Source organism: Otolemur garnettii, unplaced genomic scaffold, assembly GCF_000181295.1.
Source record: "Otolemur garnettii isolate 467f Iridium unplaced genomic scaffold, OtoGar3 scaffold00018, whole genome shotgun sequence".
Classification (NCBI taxonomy): domain Eukaryota; kingdom Metazoa; phylum Chordata; class Mammalia; order Primates; family Galagidae; genus Otolemur; species Otolemur garnettii.
In genome coordinates, this window is record NW_003852413.1 from 16,797,301 (window position 1) to 16,818,080 (window position 20,780).

Genomic DNA, 20,780 nt, shown 5'->3' on the forward strand with positions numbered 1-20,780 from the left:
GTTTTAAATTTAATCTGAAAAAAAAAGTCTTCGGTTTATAAGAGCTATAACTATTAGGAGTTGGTACTTGGTTTTATTTCTGTGCACTTTAAGATAACATCATACATACTAGAAATAATTTAAACAATTTAAATAAATGTAAAAATCAGTGGAGAATTTGTATTCACCTTTAGAAGGGGTTTTTCTAGTACTCAGGATTGAGGAACACTGGGTGACAGCCTTTAGGATGAAAAAGACTGAACATAACCTCCTGTAACACACAGTCACAGGCCCACCAAGCTTGCCTGGCTGTCCGGTATGCTACTAAATCTGATTAACTGGGACACCGCTGGCATCAGTACACCATAATTCCACCCAGGGATATATTATGACACCACCTGCTGCAGCTGGCAAGGCTTCACACTGACGAAGCATTTTACTCCCTAATTTTCTAATCACCCCCACCCCCCATTTTAGAATTCAATTAGTAAAATTTGATTTACACTATTCATAAACACAGAATCTTCCAACACCCCGTCACAGTTCTTAACGCTCAGAAGATGTTTTCAGTAAGCAAGGAGAGCGCAAAGCAGGACTGAACACTTTTTCTTTCTTGGCCCATTTTGGCTCTGGTTTAATCTGACCCGCTCTTCTCAAGCACCTCACGGGTGGGAAATGGGGCTCAAGAGCATCATTTTCATCATTTTCCTACCGCCACTTCCGTGATGTTTTACTGAAAGGTTTTCTAGCTTCTCACTTAACCTTTGACCTCTAGTTTCCCCCTTGAAATCCACAGATGAATTTCACACTCACTAAAGCAAATACTGCTTTCCTTACCATGCACGAGAAACAGAGGCCAAGCTAGGCTGGGCTGCCTCATTTGGTGCACTGCCGCGGGGCTACTGACAGCTCAAGCTGGTCTTACCTCTGTGATTGCGATAGTTAAAGGGAGCCCATTCAGGAAACTTCAATATACCACTGGGGAAGTAAACTATTCTTTTTTTGTGGTTTTGTATATTACATTGAGACCCCTTATTTATGTTGTTGCACTATGTATGTATCCCCAGAACCTTGCCTGAATTTCTTATTACTTAACTTACTTCGGAAAAGTACTTGGTAAATATTCCCACTATTTCCTGCAAAGACAGAGCTTCTTATGTAAGTGGCAAATAAGCTACAAAAATCCTATGAACCAGAAGGATACTATAAAGTGCTAAGAAAAACTGCTTAGCACTTTTTAAAATACCCTGAAGATATGCAAACTCACACTGAGGAAAGTTCTAAAAAATACCTTCCTCCTCTGGACAAGGTGTTTCTGGTTGTTGAGATAAATAAGTAAAGCAACCTTTTACTCAGATTTTGCAAGTGTAGCTAATTATAATTGCTGAAGTTCAATTATGCTACGCTAATAATAGTACCATTTATTCGGCTCTCCCTCTATCCCGAACACAATGCCAAACTTTTTGTATATACTATTGTCTTATTTATCCCTTACAACCACTTAGTGAAGGTAGGTAATAATATCTGCATGTTACACATTAAAAAAATAATGGAGGGGGTTAGTAATTCGGCTGAGGTCACACAGCTGCTAAAGCTGGAGTCAGAATTTGAACTCAGAATTCCCTGAAGTCCTAAGCCCATTGCTCTCAAGCAATAATATAGTATATTAAATGTAATAAGGACACATATAATAATATGTGAGCGGTATTCTAGTTAGTTTGTGCTGCTCCTCAACCTAAGCATTCTTATTTTCCACACCTGCTTCCAACTTCTAGCAAAACGTCAGGACAGGATTTCCTATGGTCAGCTACAGATCCTTCTTAGGTTCTGTCTCAAAGTGTTGGCAACCCACATACCGTTCACAAGGTTTGGTCTTGCGTCCTAAAGCACTTTCATCTCCAGAGGGTCCTTATAAGGAGAACTGATGCCCCTTGGGATCCTAAGGTGAGTTTTCAACAGTGCTCTGCAACTGTTGAGTAGGGTCACTTCTCCAGTAGGGTCACCTAGGTGGGGGAGCTCAGCCACCAATGGCTGGGCAGCCACAGGAACCCATGACTTAGGACAGGAGTGGAGCAATGAATCATTACAAGTCAAGGGAAATTTTGAGAGTCTGATTTTTTTCCAAGTCTCTTGGTAAGCATCCTAATTTCGGCCAATAAAAAACAATACTGATCTTAAAAAACAAAACAAAACACGGAATGCTTCATCAATTTGGTTGTCATCCTTGCTCAGGTGCCATGCTAATCTTCTCTGTATTGTTTCAATTTTAAAATATGTTCTGCTGAAGCAAGCACAAATCACTGATCATTAGCAAAACACAAGCAAGGTTTCATCTCTGGTTACTTTTAGAGATCTTAGTCTTTTTTTTTTTTTTTTTGAGACAGAGTTTCACTATGTCACCCTGGGTAGAGTGCTGTGGCATCACAGCTCACATCAACTCTTGGGCTCAAGTGATTCTCTTGCCTCAGCCTCCTAAGTAGCTGGGACTACAGGCACCTGCCACAACATAAGGCCTGGCTATATTTTTGTTGTTGCAGTTGTCATTGTTGTTTAGGGGGCCTAAACAAAAACTGCCAGCCTCAGTGTATGTGGCTGGCGCAGTAACTACTGTGCTATGGGCACCGAGCCGGAAGATCTTAGTCTTTCTATTGAGCATTATTTAATGAGATTTGATATTTAAGTATATCAAAGTTATTTAAGTTCCAAACTAGACTTTATAGAGAAGGCAAGTCTCACCCTGTCCCTATCTACCCATTATTACAGTTGACCCTTGAACAACATCAAAGGTGCTAACCACCAGCTTGGTGCCTGTAGCTCAGCAGCTAGGGCACCAGCCACATACACTGGAGCTGGTAGGCTCAAATGCAGTCCAGGCCCGCCAAACAACAATGACAACTAATAGCCGACAAAAACTAATAGCGACAAAAAATAGCCGGACATTGTGACAGGCACCTGTGGTCCCAGCTACTTGAGAAGCTGAGGCAAGAGAATCCGTTAAGCCCAAGAGTTTGAGGCTGCTGAGCTGTGATGCCACGGCACTCTACCCAGGGTGACATACTGAGACGTTGTCTCAAAAAAAAAAGAAGGTGCTAACCACCCCTTGTCATCAAACATTCACCTATAGCTTTTGACTCCCCCCAAACCAAATTATGAATAGCCTACTGTTGACAGGAAGCCTTACCAATAACATAGTTAATTAATAAACATTTTACACGTTATCTGAATTATGTACTGTAGTCTTATGAGAAAGTAAGCTGGAGAAGAGAAAATGTTATTAAGAAAATCATAAGGGTACTATTGATTAAGTAGACGTGAATCATCATAAAATCCAGGTGCAGTGGCTCACACCTGTAATTCTTGCACTGTGGGAGGCCGAAGCAGAAAGATTGCTTGAGCTGAGGAGTTTGAGACCAGCCTGAGGAAGGGCCTGACCCTGTCTCTACTTATAAGAGAAAAATTAGCCAAGAATTGTAGTGGGTGCCCTTAGCCCCAGCCACTTGGGAGGCTGAAGTGGAAGGATCACTTGAACCCAGGAGTTTGAGGTTGCTGTGAGCCAGCCTGATGCCATGGCACTCTAGCCTGGGCAGCAAAGACTATGTCTCAAAAATAAATATATAAATAAAAAAGGAGAGAAGAGAAGAAGAGAAGAGAATCCACATGTAATTGGATCTGCACAATTCAAACCCCACGTTGTCCGTACTGAATTTATTTCAGGGAAAATGTATCTCCAAAGAGAAGAGCAACAGAGACAGGTTATTTCATATTTTGTGAAACCTATTAAAAATATTTATCTAATACGGGATCTGTGATAAACAGATCAAGACAAGTTATCAACTTGTCTAAAGTTTGTATTTCACCATGAAGAAAAATGGTTTGCCAGGCAAGTAAATAATGTCGACATAATTGTATTTTATGAAGAAATGAGGAAGGAAAAACTTGCCTTTTGCTATGGACTGAATCGTACCCCCACCCCCCAAGATCACACGTTGTAGCTTTAACCCTCTAGGTAATGGCCCTCATAGTAACATTAGTGTCCTTTTAAGAGACATCAGAGAACTTGGTGTCTCTTTGCCATGTGAGGACACAGAGAGAGGGTGCCTGTGTGCAAGCCAGGAAAAGAGTCCTCACCAGAGTCTGACTGCACTGGCACCCTGATCTCAGACATGCAGCCTCCAGAACCATGAGAAAATAAATTTCTGTTACTTAAGCCACAAGTCTAAGGTATTTTGTTATGGCAGCCCATGATGATTAATTCATCTTTAATTATTCCAAAAGCACCTTTTGCATGCAAAGATAATTAATTTTACCATTATCATTTGTATGTGTGTTTATTAAGGCAAATCTGAAAAGACCTCTCCTTGATACTCTTTAACTTGCAAGTGATAAAACTGCCTTTAAAAATGTTGCCAAATGCAGCTTTTCAGTAGTTTGGGTAGGATTGTAGCTAATGAGTCAGAATTTGTGAGCTTTTACTCTTTGGACCAAAAACTCCAAAGACTTTAATATGTATTATAAAACATTAAATGTTATATGGGCAATATTCTCACAGCTAGATCTTGTGTTTCATTGTAAGAACATTAAAACAGAATGAATTTATGTTGATAATCGTTGAAGCTAGATGTTGAGTTAAGTACCTATGGGGTTCATTGTACCGGTTTCTCTACTTTTGTGGATGTATTACAATGTTGATAATACAAGTTTAAATGAATACATACATACAACCATGAGCTACATGCAAGCTAGTGGACGCACAGATCGCTTTATAATATGTGTGGTTGTTTAGCTGTGTTTTTGGTCCGTCACTTTTTTAAAAAAATGGAAAAGAACAACCTCCTGGCCCTGTTTTCAAAAGTGCACGTTATGCCACCAATTTGAATGGGAGAGAATGTTTTACGCTTTATTTTTACAGCTGCTTATCAGTTTCCTAAACTGAATTAGGGTGGAGCACAGGGTTCAAGAATTTCAGGATGGGGAGGCTTAGGAGCTTTGTTGTTGTGGTTTGAAGATAATGATATCTTCCCCAGATAACTTCTTGGAGTGAAGACATTTGGAGGGGGGAGAGTAGGGCTTTTAAGATGTCTTCATAGAATTTACAAAGTAGTTGGATTTTAACAGTCTATGGAAAGCTCTGCCAGCCTTGTGGGAAAATTAGTTGGTTTTCAATTGTTTTCACTTGGGCACTTTCCCAAGCTATCCATGGTTCGCGAGATAAAGCCTCTCCACTCCATCCCACCCCTCCTCCACCCTAAGGGCCCAAACCCTAGGTGTGTGTGGCAGGCTTGCTTCAAGCTGGTTAAAGCTGGGCAGGAGCTATCCGGTAATTAAGGAAAATATCCTTTCAGCTTTTTGCCTGCTAACGTCACTCAGCCACTGTAGTCTCTTTGCTTTTGTATGGAAATGAGAATTTCCACAATTTCAAAGGGAGTGTCTATTACCGTTTGGTTGCTAGCTGAATAATTATTTAGATTCTTGACCTCTTTACACAATCTGTATTTCCATGCCTGTGAGATATGAATTGAGCTGAGGACTTTATGAGAAGTTAAAGGCTTTTTTTTTTTTTTTTTTTGCAGAGTTTTCATTTTACTCATAACCTAGTTTTAGACTGGAGATGTGGGTGGTGAGCGTCCAGGACCTTCGTGAGGCATTACACAATCTATTAGAGTTACACAGAGTGGATAGAAAAGTACCCATAACCCACTTTTAAAAAGTGTTTCATAATATAGACTCTGAAACCCTAGAAAATGCTTCAGAGCATGGGTTATGGACATTGTTTCTTGATAGAAGAGAAAGATTCTCAAATACTCATTGCTCCTCTAGTTCACAAAGTGAAGGGGGAATGGAAGACCAGGATGATAGACTATGGAGGTTGGAAAATGCTTTGCCTCTGGGACTTGTCCACCACTATTAATTCAAAAGCGTGGACTCCAAACCCAGAAATGATGCCCATATTTGGGGGGTTGCAGTCAGATTTATCCCAATAACATTTTATTAAAATGAAAGCATCCATTAGGTTCTTCTCTTTCCCTTAGTCTCTCCAGAATTTTTAAGGTAGATGTGTTGTATATGTTTTAATCTCCATGAATCATATTTTTAGAGATTGTAATGTGACAAGGTGATTAAGTAGTTGGGAAAAGTTACCTAGAAGTTTATGAGTCATAATGGTCCCAGATTTCAAGGAGCTTACCTTTGAATGATCAAGCAACTGTTTATCGAGTGCCTACTATGTGCTGGGCGTGTGGCAAAGGGCAAGAAAGATAAAGTTCTATTTCCCACAGAGTTTGTATTCTAGTGTCTAACAGGGGTCCTCAAACTTTTTAAACAGGGGGCCAGTTCACTGTCCCTCAGACCTTTGGAGGGCTGGACTGAAGGCCCTGGAATGAGTCAGTTGCTAAGCAGGACAGGCAGCAGTGGCAAAAACACCTGGCGGGCCAGATAAATGTCCTAGGTGGGCTGCACATGGCCCGCGGGCTGTAGTTTGGGGATACCTGGCCTAGGACATCAGGTGGTAATAAGTTTTCATATGAAAATAAAAGAGGACAGAGTGATGGTACATAAGTTAAATTGGATGGTGCTAGAAGGTTGAGAAGGTGACCTTTGAGACCCAAATACTGGAGAAAATCCAGCTGTGGAAGACCAAGGGAATTCATGATCCAAGCAGAGGGAGCAAACAGCAGAAGCTGCAAACTTAACATATTCAAGGAGCAGAAAGGTCAGAAGTATGGCTGCAGCTTGGTGAACAGAGGAGAGGGTCATCTAGTCAGAGAAAGGACCATACCCCTGATCATGCAGAGCCTTGAAGACTAGATTTTATGCTAAACTTAAAGGAAAGACATTGAAGGGTTTTACACAGAAGAGGGATATTATCTGATTTGCATTTTAAAATATTACTCTGGCTACTGTGTAGAGAATGGGTTATATAAAGTGGCTGTAACTGTAATTCCAGGAAGAGTGACAGTGGCTTGGCTGAGGATAGAGATGGAAAGAAGCAGACAGATTTGGGATATTCTGGAGGTAGGATGGATAGCACTTGGTGGGTTCAATCCTGGGGGCCAAGGAAACAGATGGTCTCTAGACCCTTGGCTTAGGCTCCTAATGGAGCTATTTGCCAGATAAAGAAAGTCAGGAGAGGAGTAGGTCAGGCTGGGAAAATAAGGATTTGCCCTGGGGCATGTTAGCTTGGAAATGCATGTAAAACTTCCAAATTAGATGTGAAGGAGGCAGCTGGTTAAGAAGGAAGGCTGGGACTGGAAATATAAATTTGGGAGATATCAGCACAGAGTGGGACAGGAGCCAGTTGAAGTGGGTTGAAGAGAGAATGGGAGGTGAGAAATGAAGACAACTTTTTATAAGATGACTTGCTGTAAATGGGGAACAGAGAAATAGGGTTGCGGGAGCATGTGGGATCAAGGGCAGGTTTTTAAAAAATAGTTACTATTTTTTTCCCTAAAGATGGGAGTACTAAACTCTGTTTCTGAGCCGATGGGAATGATACAGAATTGAGGGGAAAATTACAAAGAAGAAAATGTGGAAAAGTAAAAACATAGCTTTCTATTTGAATATATGTTTTTGTAGGCTTTGGGAGAGGAATGGGACAGAAGAAGATGGACATTGAGAAAGGGATTAGGGAGGAAAGGAAGGGAAGGAAATGTAAAAATATAGTAGAGACAGAAAATATACCTATAGCATCTGGGGAGGGGACTGAGGGATAGACGAGTAATGCTTTCACCTTCTAGAGATAAATATTTCCAGATGTCATTAGTTCCATCATCCACTGAAGTCTCTCAGGCCTGAGGCGGGCAGTAGTTAATAATAGGGCTGGTTCTGTCCTTGCTGCAGACAAGTAAATTACAGAACTGCTCTGCTTGGTGTCCATGCCTAAAACCTGGGCTTAGGAGTGCTGAGCTGAGTGTGCAAATTAAGTAAGACCATCCTTGTAAAGCACATGGCACAGTGAGTATCATTCTAAGCATTCTCAGCCTTTGGGCAAATGCTTCTCTAAGTTTCTTGAAGTCAGGAAACATACCCTGTTGTTTTTGAACTTTCGTGACACTTTATATTTAGTCTTAGAGTGTGAAATGAATTTTGTCTTCAGGAATGCTTGTCTTCTTCCCCCACCCTTTTCTTTCTCTTTCTTTTTGCTTCATGTCCTACTTCCTGTCCACCAAAGCCTGCCTTGAAACTCACCTGTCCCCCACCTCATGCTGTTTACCACCTCACCTCATATCCCTTCACATTTGCATCTTCAGTCTACAGAGTGTTCTGTTGGAGGTGGAATCATCGAAAGTCAGCATAAAGTGGGGCATTAACTTTATGTCTTCTCTTACAAAGCAAGAAAGATGTCGAGGATGGTCACTGTTTTAATCTTAGTCAATTTTGTTCTACTATAAAAGAATGCCAGAGACTGAGTAATTCATAAAGAAAAGAAATTTATTTGACCCATGGTTCTGGAGTTGGGAAGTCCCAGATCAAGCCGCTGCGTCTGGTGAGAGCCTTCTTGTTGAGCCATCCTATGGCAGAGGCAAAAGGGCAGGAACACATGGGAGAGAGACAGAGAGAAAGCACCAAACGCACTTTTGTATGTATAACAAACCCACTCCTGAGATAATGAACCCATTCCTGAGATAATGAAGTTAATTCATTCATGAGAGCAGAGGGCTCACAAACTAGACACCTTCCATTAGGACCTACCTCCCAACACTGTGGCATTGAGGATGAAGTTTCCAACACCCAAACTTTGGGGGACACATCCAAACTATAGCAATCACCTTGATTAAAGATGAGAGGCTATACCAATATTAAATTTACGTTTTTTAGCAGAGTTCATGCATAATTTTTCTTCTTCTACTTGAGTAGCTTCACAAAGATTAGTTCCCAGGAAGTTCTCCCTAAGGTAGGAGCTCAGTAACATACCTTATTCCATTTCACCTGTGTGTGTATGTCTGTGGGGAGGAAGGTTCTTGGATTAAAATACAAACTCCCTAAGGACACAGACCCTGAACAGTTCTTTTAACAAATGAAAAGGTTATTATGAGATCTTGCAGCCATAGGCAAAATAGAAGTAAAAATAAAATACACATGTGTACACTCCACTAACTTTAAAATATTACTTACACCGTTGTAGCAGCCTATGTCCCCTCCCTCCTGTTGATAACCTCCATCCTGAATTTGACATTTATCATTCCCTTGCAGGTTTGTAATCCCTTGACTCTATAGGTATAAGTCCACATAAAATTCTGCTTTCCAGGCTTTCTGATATGAACACATAGTGCATTCTCAAAGTTTTTTGAGTGAGTGACACTTTCTTAGAAAGAGAAACTGCATATTCCCCCCCTTTTTTTCCTCTTCCCAAAGTCTTCCTCATAAGTAGGCAATTTGTACTTAATTCTAGTTGATCTTTATGAAACCTATAACATAAAATACATTTATCCTAATAGGGACAGAATGTAATATTACAAAGTTGAGTAATAAAATTGTCTGTGTTAGTCAGAGGCGGGAGATTGCTGTTGGGAACCCTGCCAGCTGCCACTTGTGGATACTCTGTACCATATCTGCCTTTCTGGGCTCTTGTCTTTTTCCAGAGGAGTACAAACTTGGAAACTATATTCCCCTGATCCTGCCAACAGTATTCAGCTTACACTTCACCAATGACAGGCACTCTCATGAGATGTGTTAGAGGAAGAGGAGAAACTATTGTTTTCTGGAGGCAGTAGCAGATGGCTGAGGTGGAATTTTGCCTAAGCTTTTGGGTGTTCTCCTGAGAATCCTCCCCTTGGTTCTATAAGCAGCTCAGATTAATAACAGAGGCTTCCTCGTGATTCCTGAACTTCTAGATTTCCTGAAAGAAGTATCCTGGGTACTATCACTCCTGCAGCTTTCCTAGAGTTGTTTAAGACTGTTTCCTTGTATAAACCCCCTTCTATTTGAGATATCTAGAGGAGAGGAGTTGTCTATTTTCCTGACCACATCTTCACTGATAAAATAACCTGGTCCACAAGCTTCCATTGGAAACCACAGGAGAGTAAAACTTGTTATAGAGGTTTTCTCAGCCCCTCAGAGCACTGGTGATTATACCTTTGGAACTGATGGAACACTGGATCTATAAAACTGTGTAGAATCTACTGAGACAAAAGAAATGAGGTACAAAAATATTTTAATCTTTTATTATACACATGTAACTGCATACAATGTATTTGAAGAATGCATAAGACATAAATAACAGGGCAGAGATCTAGCTGGCTGCTATGGTTCGAATGAAGTGTCCCCTTCAAATTTAATACCATTGTGGTGGTATAAAGAAGTAGAGCTGGACGGCGCCTGTAGCTCAGTGGGCATGGTGCCGGTCCTATACACCGAGGGTGGTGGGTTCAAACCCGGCCCCAGCCAAACTGCAATAAAAAAATAGCCGGGCATTATGGCAGGTGCCTGTAGTCCCAGCTACTGGGGAAGCTGAGGCAAGAGAATTGCCTAAGCCCAGGAGTTGGAGGTTGCTGTGAGCTGTGTGACGCCACGGCACTCTACCAAGGGCGATAAAGTGAGACTTTGTCTCTACAAAAAAAAAAAAAAAAAAGTAGAGTCTTTTAGGGGGTGATTAGGTCATGAATATTCTTCTCTCATGAATGGGATTAAGATTTTTGTAAAACAGAGGCTTCCCACAAAGTACAGCCCTTTCTGGTCCTTCTGCCGGGTAAAGACACAGAATTCCTCCCTTTTAGAGGATGCAGCATCAAGGTGCCATCTTGATATCAAAGACCAGGCCCTCATCTGACACCAAACCTACTGGCATCTTGACTTTGGGCTTCCTAGAAGTGAATTTCTATTGTTTATAATTACTGTATGCGGTATATTGTTATAGCAGCACAAACAGACTAAAACAGTATCTAAGGAACAGATACTGTTCTACAGTATCTTTCTACAGTATATGCTCTTGTACCTTCTGAATTTTATAGTGTGTGCATGTATTATCTACTATCTATTATATTTAAAAACATAAACGGTATACCATTTTATAATAGTCACACTTTCAAAAATCTTACAAAGCAAGAAAGATATCAAGCATTAGCACTGTTTTAATCTTAGTCAATTTCATAGTTCTGCTATGAAAGAATTTCAGAGACTGGGAAGTTCTCAAAGAAAAGAAATGTATTTGGCTCATGGTTCTGGAGGTTGGGAAGTCCCAGATCATGCAGCTGCATCTGGTGAGGGCCTTCTGACAACATAAAATTTTGATTGTGAAATAAGAAAACAAGAACTTGTCCCTACTGCTCATGGAAGTCTGTAAAACTCCTTGCCACGGGCAGGGGGAAGATGTCAACTTGGTAATATCTGGTAAAGAATAAAATGCACACATCTTACAGTCAGCAATTCCTTTTCTGTGTAAATATCCTGGAGATAACATTCATATATTAGGAGAAAAGTATAAAGATGTTCATTGCATTGTTGTTTATAATAGTGGAAAACTGGAATCATAAAAATGTGCATTAATAGGGGAATAAATACATTAAGATATAGCAAAAAATTAAATATACAACAGTTAAGACAAATGGCCTAGCTCTATAAATATCAACATGGATAGATTTTAAAAATGTATTTTTGAGAAAAGAAAGCTACTGAATGGTACGTACAGTATGGCAGCATTTAGTAAATTCTAAAACACATGCCAATAGTAAAGTACCAAAAAACTGGACTTAACTCATGAGAAGACTGGTTTCTGCTAAGTGATAAAGGAGATAGAGGTTATGACAGGAAAGAAACGAAATTTTATCCCAATTTTCTATCACTTTTTAAAAATTCTGAAGCAAAAATGATAAAATATCCCCTTTTTAAATGCTGGGTTAGTTTTATATTATTACCTGTACTTTTTCATGGTGCTCTTCAAAATAATATTTTGTATCCCTATTCTGCCATTCATTTCCCAACCCACTTCAATTTGGATTGAGCCCGGCCTCAGTCAGGATCCCAGCAGGAAACAAAAGGCTGACACTCAAATTGGGTCATTTGAGGAGAGTTTAATATAGGGAGTATTTACAAAGATGCTGAGAGGATATAGGGAAGTTGAAGGAACAGTGTGGCACCATCGGAGCTGGTAACAGCAGGATGCTGTCACTATCCCAGGCCTTCAGGGAAAGGGCAAAGAGGCTTTATAGGAGCAGGCCTGGGAGACTTCCTTGTGAAGAGGGGCCAGCAGACAGGAGCCCTCTTCTCAAGGGAGCAAGCAGAAGACATTTCTCAGCTTTTCACTCCTCCTGCCCACTCATTTCCTGCCCATGTTCTCCATTGGCCAATCATGGCTGGAATCCAGAGGGCCAGAAAATGTGCTAATTCTGCCTATAGAGGTCAGCCTCCTAGGGCTGACAAACCAAGGTTACCCAGCACAGGCCTGTCACAAAGTTTGCCAGTTTGCTAGTTCCCTCCCCTTCAAATTGTCAAATCTAGGAGATACTTCAGATTTTTTTAAATGTTGCTTCTTGGTTACATTTTCTAATTGGCCTCTTCCTTCTTTCTCATTGGCCTTCTTCTTCCTTCCCCACCTCAAGTTTCCACCTAACTCAAATGCCTCCTTCTAATCTTATTCACTGAAAAGTTCTTTCTTGATTTCTCTTTTCATTGCTAGAATTCCCTAGGTTTCCATTCCTCACCCTTTATTTCCAGTCATTCATTTCCACGCATTTAATTCCCAACAGTTTGCTGATAAAAGACTAAATTATTTCTTTCTAGCCAAGACCTCTCATCTCAGTTCCAGACTTACTTATTGATAACAACATGGGACTGTCTTACAGGGGTCTCAGGGTCAGCAGGACACATCACCTTCACCCTGTAGACCTGCTCCTCCTTATAGAGTGAATGGCCCTGCCATCAGCCAAGCAGAAACCTGGAAATCTCCTCCTGTTGTTTCTTACTTCCCACATATTATCCAGTTCTCCTTCTCTAGAAGTGAGGGCTGGAGAGATTGACCAAATATGGAAATCATGATTAATTAGCTGAAATTGGGTTCTGGAAGGGTGACAGAGCTGGGATATTGAGATCAGAGCCAGGATATTAGATACAACTGACTACCAGTGCTTCTGAAATATACTGAGAATTAAAAAATCAATACCTAGACCCTACCTGAAACCAGTGAATCAAAAAATCTGTTGTTATGGACTGAAATGTGTTTTCCAAAAACTTCTATCATGACTATATTTGGAAATAGGGGCTTTAAGGAGATAATTATGGTTAAATGAGGTCATAAGAGTAGGATCCTAGTCTAAGGGCTGGTGTTTTTATCAAGAGGAAGAGACACCAGAGTGGTCTCTCTCCATACTCCACCTGCAGAGAAAAGGCCATATGAAGACACAGACAGAGGGGACCATTCTCAAACCAAGGAGTGAGGCCACACAAGAAAGCAACTTTGATGGCAGCTTGATCTTGGACTTCTAACCTCCAGAAGAGTGAAGAGATAAATCTCTGTTGTTTAAGCCTCCCAGTTTGTGGCATTTTGTTAGAGCAGCCCTAGCAGATATACAGGGGTTCAGACAGAAATATTTTTATAAACTCTCTGGTCAATACAGTCAGGGGTGACAAAGTAGAGAAACCAAAAATAGGAGTGACCACCTAGTTGGAGGAGAGTAAGCCTTGTGTTTGTCTTTGGAATCTCTTGGCAATTTTAGCTCAGACTTCCTCTGGTATGCTGGAGTAAATAAGGGGATCAGAGTAGAATAGCCATGCCCTTAGCAGACATCAACTCCTGAGAATCCCACTCCATAAATATGTATTTTTTTTTTAACTCTGCCTCTTCCTGGTCCTCAGCATTGTCCTTGTCCTCCTATGCTCCAGTACAGGGCTTGGCAAACTATGGCCCATGGACCAAATCTGTCCTGCCATCTGTTTTTTAAATAAAGTTTTATTGGAACATAGTCACACTTATTTGTCAGTGTGTTGTCTTTGGCTGCTTTTGCATTACAATAACAGAATTGAGTATTTGCAACACAAACCATATGGCTCACCAAGCTTGAACTGTTTACTACTATCCTGCCATTTATGGAAAAAGTTAGCTGACCCCTGCTCTGCCAGATGGCTATAGTCTCATGGTGATTAGGCCAGAGAGCAGCCATTTATGTATTAAAGCCTTATTGGTCCGAAAGAATAAAAAATTCTTCACAGTGTGCCTGTCACTATTTCCTGGGTACCTACTATGTGCTAGGCTCTATGGACAAAGGTGCACAGCAAACTAGAGGGCAGTTTTGCTCCTACACTCAAGAAAAGTGGGTTCCTACCATGGGCCCCTCACTCTAGCAGATGCTGCATATTACAAATGCACACCAAAATAAATTTATTAAAGAATACGTGGAGCCTCTGCCACTTGGGCCCCAGGCTCAGCATCTTTAACACTCTTAAACAACTCTTCTTGTGGCCAACTACACTCAGGCCCCAAGAAACTCCTTCCCTACATCCCTTGCAGAGTGTCCTCCAAACTAAAGTGTCAGAAAATGACAAAGGTTTTTAGGTTGTGCTGTTGCTTACGTTGCAGGAAGACACTTCTTTGGCTTGCAGGGAGGACTGAGCAATGGAAGGGCTTGGGTAAAAGAAAAGACAAATAAGTTGTCAAATCCCTCATTCTGTCATTGAATGCAATAGGTTGTTAGGGCTCCATTTTCTTGCTTCTCTTGGTATTCTTCCAATTCATAGTTCTGAGACTACTTAGGAAACGGCATGATAGTAACTGTATTAAGCAATTCATATTATATTTGTGCATACATAGGCCTAGATACAGCATATGAAGTGATAACAGTTCTTTACATGGTCAACTAAGAGACATAACACATTAGAGTTCAAATCCTTTTATTCATGTATATATTTAATGAGATTTCATGAATTTAGCTTTGAATCATTTTAATTTAAAATTTTGACATTCATTAATTGTACTTTTTATTTTGCCTTTTCATTTTAATATACTTTTCAATAAACTATATTGAAAAATATAGGAGAAAAATAGCATAAGTAAAATAATATTCATGCTTTGCGTTCTTATCTTCAATTATATTTTTGAAAGTCTATCCAAATTTTGTGTACTTTTAATACGCTTAATTTTTTTTTTTTTTTTTGAGACTGAGTCTCACTATGTTGCCCTTGGTTGAGTGCTGTGACGTCACAGCTCAAACTCTTGGGCTTAAGCCAGTCTCTTGCTTCAGCTTCCCAAGAAGCTGGGACTACAGGCACCAGCCACAGCACCTGGCTATTTTTGTTGTTGTTGTAGTTGTCATTGTTGTTTGGCAGGCCTCGAGCCAGGTTCAAACCTGCTAGCCTTGGTGCTTGTGGCCGGTGTCCTAGCCACAGAGCTACAGGCACTGAGCCAACACAATTTTATTTGTAATTCTTTGGTATTGTTACCAGCAATTGAGCATACATTATGTGAAATTCTAGATTACAATAACACAATTAGAAAAACAACCACAATTAGCAGTTTGGGCAAAATGAAGAGATTATAAATATAATATTTTATATTTATGTATTTATTTTAGAAAAGATAAATATATATTATATACAATAATAATTGTCTTTAATATTTTGCCAACTTTTAATCACATATAAATCATAGTTTTACATGTATTTTTTGCCACATACAAAGGAACACTTGTTAGGGTAAAAAAATATATCTAAAGAGTAGAAAGGTCTTTTATTTAACTGTTTGTTAGCTTGATTTATAATGGTTAAATATGTAGAAATTGGCACATGAGATTTTAATGATACTTGTGCCAGGGACCACAAAATGAAGATATAGACCTACAAGACAGACCTGGTCTTTGCCCTCCAAGGACATTATAATCTGGTGGAGGATGCAGAGAAGTAGGCCATTGTAATTATTATTTTTTTTTTTTTGAGACAGAGTCTCAAGCTGGGTAGAGTGCCATGGCATCACAGCTCACAGTAACCTCCAATTCCTGGGCTCAAGAGAGTCTCCTGCCTCCGCCTTCCATATAGCTGGGACTACAGGCGCCTGCCACAACGTCCTGCTGTTTTTTTGGTTGCAGCCATCATTGTTGTTTGGCGGGCCCAGGCTGGATTCAAACTCACCAGCTCAGGTGTATGTGGCTGGCACCTTAGCCACTTGAGCCACAGGCACTGAGCCAGCCATTGTAATTATTACTGTGAACCACAATAGAGTGCTATGGGAACATACAGAGGGGCTGGGGCGTGGTCAGGGAGGGCTTCCTGAAAGAAGTTATTTCTCGGCTAAGAGATGAAGGGTAATTAGGAGTTTGCCAGATGAAGGGAAGGAAGGGGTAGACATGGAGAAAGGACATACAAAGAGAAAAGTTCAAGGCAGAAGAAGCAGGATACAGCAAGTTTGGCTGAGTTTTTCTATAAAGGGCCAGATGGTAAATACAGTAGAACCACCATAGTTGACCACCTCCCTACATTGACTATCTCCTTAAGTGGACCTAATTTTCATAGACCAGACATGTGTGTATCAGAACTGTAGGCCTACCTACTGATGTTGACCACTTCTGTATTTTGACCAGTTTGTTACAGTCCCTTGGGTGGTCAACTTACAGAGCCTGTATTTGAGGCTTTGTAGGTCATACAGTCTCTCTCTCAACTACTTACCCTCTTCTGTGTTGTAGCACAAAAAGCTGCTACAGACAATGTGTAGATGAACAGGGGTGGATGTGTTCCAATGAAATTTAATTTACAGAACAGACAGGAGGCTGGAGCATCATGGATCATAGTTTGCCGACTGTTGGTATATGAGAAGGCCCAGAGTTGAGGGAAAGCTTACATGAGGGGCCCACAGTTGATGAATATGGCTGGTGCCATAAAGGGTGAGATAGAGGTGGGAAGTGGTGAGTCTGGGGAGTTGATTCCCAGGCTATGGAAAGTGGACCAGAGGAATCTGGAAGCAGAGACCAAGAGAGTGCTGCTGTGGGCATCCTGGCCTGGGCAGCAGTGGGTGGAGGGAGAAGAGTGAATGGTTTGGATAGAGAGATTCAGTGAGTGACAGTGCAGAGAAAGAGGAAGGCAGAGGTCAAGGCTGACTCCCAGATTCGCAGCAGGTGATGGTTAGATGATGCTGGGGGAGGTGGGAGACCTGGGGGAAACGGGTTTAAGGGGAGGGATAGGGACAAGTGAGGGGGCTGTCCCCCAGCATGCTCAGTTCACACACCTGGCTGTGCATATGCAGATATTTTTGTCAGCAATGTGCCTGGCAGTTTCTGTGAAGGTACAATCTGAAAATCCTGTGAACGTCAGAGGGCAGCTGAGCATGCAGCGCTAAATACCTTTGTAATGATAATCCTGGGGAATAATTGCTATTGACAGATTTCCTCTAACCTATGGGGACTGCAGGCTTTCCTTGCTCTGGTTCCCTTTTATTCACAACTAATTTAACAACAGTACAAGGACCCAGTATCTGTTGGTAACAATAGCCAACTTGGTCAGGAAAGACAGCTTCATCGAGGCGGCAAATCTGGTCAACCAGATGGACTGGCACTTCAGCCATCACATGTCCCAATATACAGGATTTGCTGCTGGCTCGGGGTGGAGCTGCGGGGCGGGGGGTGGTCCTCCAGCCCTTCACACACCGCCACCCCTGGAGCAGCATCCTGTGTTAGATGAGGGTGCACTGGAGTGGGGCTCTGAGGGGAGCAGGCTCACGAGCATCCTGTGACATTCACCTCACTGGGATGGCTTAGCTGTCTGCAGGGTGCATCTATCAGGCCAGAACAAGGACCGCGAGTGCATCACAGAAACAATGGGGAGATTCTCTGGATGTGAATTTGTGCACCTATAGCATTTGTCATCAGAAGTACAGTCCACAGACGACCTGCCTTAGGACAAATGCCATGCCACTGGGGCTTTCTGAGGAGCAAGGGCCCCAGGACACAGCAGGAAGCCAGTGGGTGCTGCACGGTGCCTCTCAGGGCTCTGCCGGCAGTGTTGGCGTCCTCCAGCCACCTCGCCTGGGTGGATGCCTCCCTGATCCCCTCTCGCCCCTTCCAATCTGTTATCCACCAGGCTGCCTGAGTGACCTTTTTAAAATGTAAATTGGATCATGTCACTCCCCAGTTTAAATGCCTTTAATGGTTTCCCACTGCATTTAGGAGAAAATCCAAAACCCTCACCAGGGCCTACAAGCCTGACTGCTCTGGGCCAATTCTTCCTCTTCCATCCCTCTCCCTGAGATTCCTCTAGCCCCACCATGGTGGCTTTCTCTCAGTCCTTTCAAATATCCCCAGCTCTTTCTCACTTTAGGGACTTTATTGTTCCCTTATTCTAGAAAGTTCTGTGTGCCCTCTACCCCTTAACGTGGCTGTCTCCTTCTCACATTTCAGATACCCACTTAAAAATCATCTCCTCAGAGGGATCTTTACTGATTACCCAGGTAGGCTGGGTGTAGTACTATGATTTTTTTTTTGTAATCATAAAATGACATATGAATAATTTATCATCTTATAATTATTTATGTGTTTCTTATTTATTGTTATCTCCCCCCCCACACACTAGACTGTAAGTTTCTTAGAGGCAGGACTACAAAGAATTTGTTTTCTACTGTATTCCCAGAGACTAGCACCATGCCTGGCACCTGTATACTCAATAGATGTTTGTTGAGTAAATGAATTAAGTGACTAGGCAGGTGTGGTGGCTCATCCCTGTAATCCTAGCACTCTGGGAGGCTGAGGCAGGTGGATTGCTTGAGCTCAGGAGTTCAAGACCAGCCTGAGCAAGAGTGAGACCCTGTCTCTAGTAAAAAAACAAAAAACAAAAAACTGAGGCAAGAGGATAACTTGAACCCAAGAGTTTGAGATTGCTGTGAGCTAGGACATCACAGCACTCTACTGAGGGTGAAAAAGTCAGACTGTCTCAAAAAACAAACAAAAAAATGAATAAGTGACTAAATTAAAAATTATTCAATGGATGCATCAGTTGATGGATCCATTCATAAGTATACATATTTGTGTGTGTAAATATATAATGTCTGTGCCAGTTACCTAGTGGTTGAAAATAATAATTTGTTATTATGTCCCATGGTTCTGTGTGTTCAGAGTTTTTAGCTGGTCAGTTTTCGTGAACTATCTCAGGTGGTTTCAGACCAAGGGCTGCTGGGGCTGAAGGCATCTGAAGTGACAGTTGATGCTGGCTGTCAACAGGGAACACAGCTGGGCTGTCTGCCAGAGTGTCTACACATGGAGAGGGCCGTCCACAGCTTCACTATTGGGTCCCAGTGGGAGTGTCCCGAGAGCAAGAAGGCACATCTACGAGAACCAGGCAGAGGCTGCAAGGCTTCTTATGACCTGGCCTCAGAAGTCACACAGTGTCATTTGAGCCCTTTTCTATTTGTCACATTTATGCACAAGACAGCCCAGATTCAAATGGAGGACATTTCACAAGGGTGTGAATACCAATACAAGGAGGCGAGAGGATCACTTGAGCCCAAGAGTTTGAGGTTGCTGTGAGCTAGGACGCCATGGCACTGGGAGTGGTTCACTGGAGACTGTGTTTGGAGACTAGCTACCATCATCTCTTGTGTCATGATTTTGTGGATGTTTCTATTTCCAGTTGACATTCCTTTTTTTATTTCTCTGGGGCATTTCCCCAAATCTTCTATAATATGTGTCCTTTATTGCAATGACACAGATTGGTAAAGGTGGAGCATCGCTTCCTGAAATCTTCAGAGGGCTGAAATTAGTTGTTGCCTTACCAGCCACTCCAGGGAAGCAATCTACATTTCAGATGCTGACATGCTTTGGGAGGAGCGGCTGGGAAGCAGTGGTGCTGCTGGTCGCAGTCCAGGAGTCGTGGCGCTCAGTGTTCATTACCGAGAGCAGGCGCTGACCCTGGCCGCCACTTGCGGCACTGAAATCACGGGCTTTGAGAGCCAAGCCCGAGGAGAATTGAATTTGGTATAGTTTCAAGGGTGGAAGATGCCAGCCTTGTCTCCGTTTTGCCTTGTAGCTAGTGTTTTTATCCAAATGTGAAAAGCTCTCTCTCCACCTCTCTTGCACTCCCACGACGCCCCCCCTCCCTTTCCGAATGTCCTTCCAGCTGCTATTTTCGATTCCGGCCTCAAGGCAAATGTTTCACTGTAGCAGAATTACTGTAAAATTCCTTCCTGTGCTCCCACAGATAATGGAAACTCTGGCTCCACAGAACCTAGGACAATTCCCTAGAGAATCCCAGAAACATACTGTTTCAGAAATGGCCCAAAGGACAGATCTAAGGAAACAGAACTATCATAAAATGTTATCATCAGAGGAATGGGTCAATTAGGATGATTGTTTTTAATGGCAATGACTGAATCAGATACATTTTCTTTGTGTTTTATGTATCAAGTCAGTTTCAAAGCACCAAAGACAACTATAGGACAGAAAACAATATCACAAAATTGACTGATGGGTCTGTAAACATACAAACCTGGGATATAAAAAGCACTTCAGTGGGTAGTGTATAAGCAAGGAGAAAATCTTATCCAAAAACAACCTGCAAAACTGCAGAGGAAGCAGCATCCTTGAAAAACAATGAGTCATAAATCTTTTATTTTTTTTTCTCTTCTGATGGATAGAGAATACAAAAAAGGACCAACAAGAATACCGATGATAGGTGTTCACTACTACACTGCCATTTCATCATGTCTGGGGAGGTCCTGAAGATGGCCAGTGTCAAGTTTAAAGCATAAGGAATCCTTAAATTAAAAGTTCTGGAAACGTGTGTGTTGTCTGGAAGCAGTTTTCCTGATTTCTGATTGATTATTCCCTTAATGCTTTAGCTATTGAAATACACATTTCACTTTAAATTCATTAGTTCAGTATAGAGGACAAGTTCAGATG

General features: G+C 41.6%; 1 non-coding gene across 1 annotated transcript; it reads right to left on the bottom strand.

Annotated features, from left to right (window-relative positions):
• Positions 1 to 2,166: 2,166 nt before the first annotated feature.
• On the bottom strand, positions 2,167 to 2,273 carry LOC111724084. Its single transcript, XR_002772451.1, has one exon. It is a non-coding gene; the product is annotated as a U6 spliceosomal RNA (small nuclear RNA).
• Positions 2,274 to 20,780: the final 18,507 nt, after the last annotated feature.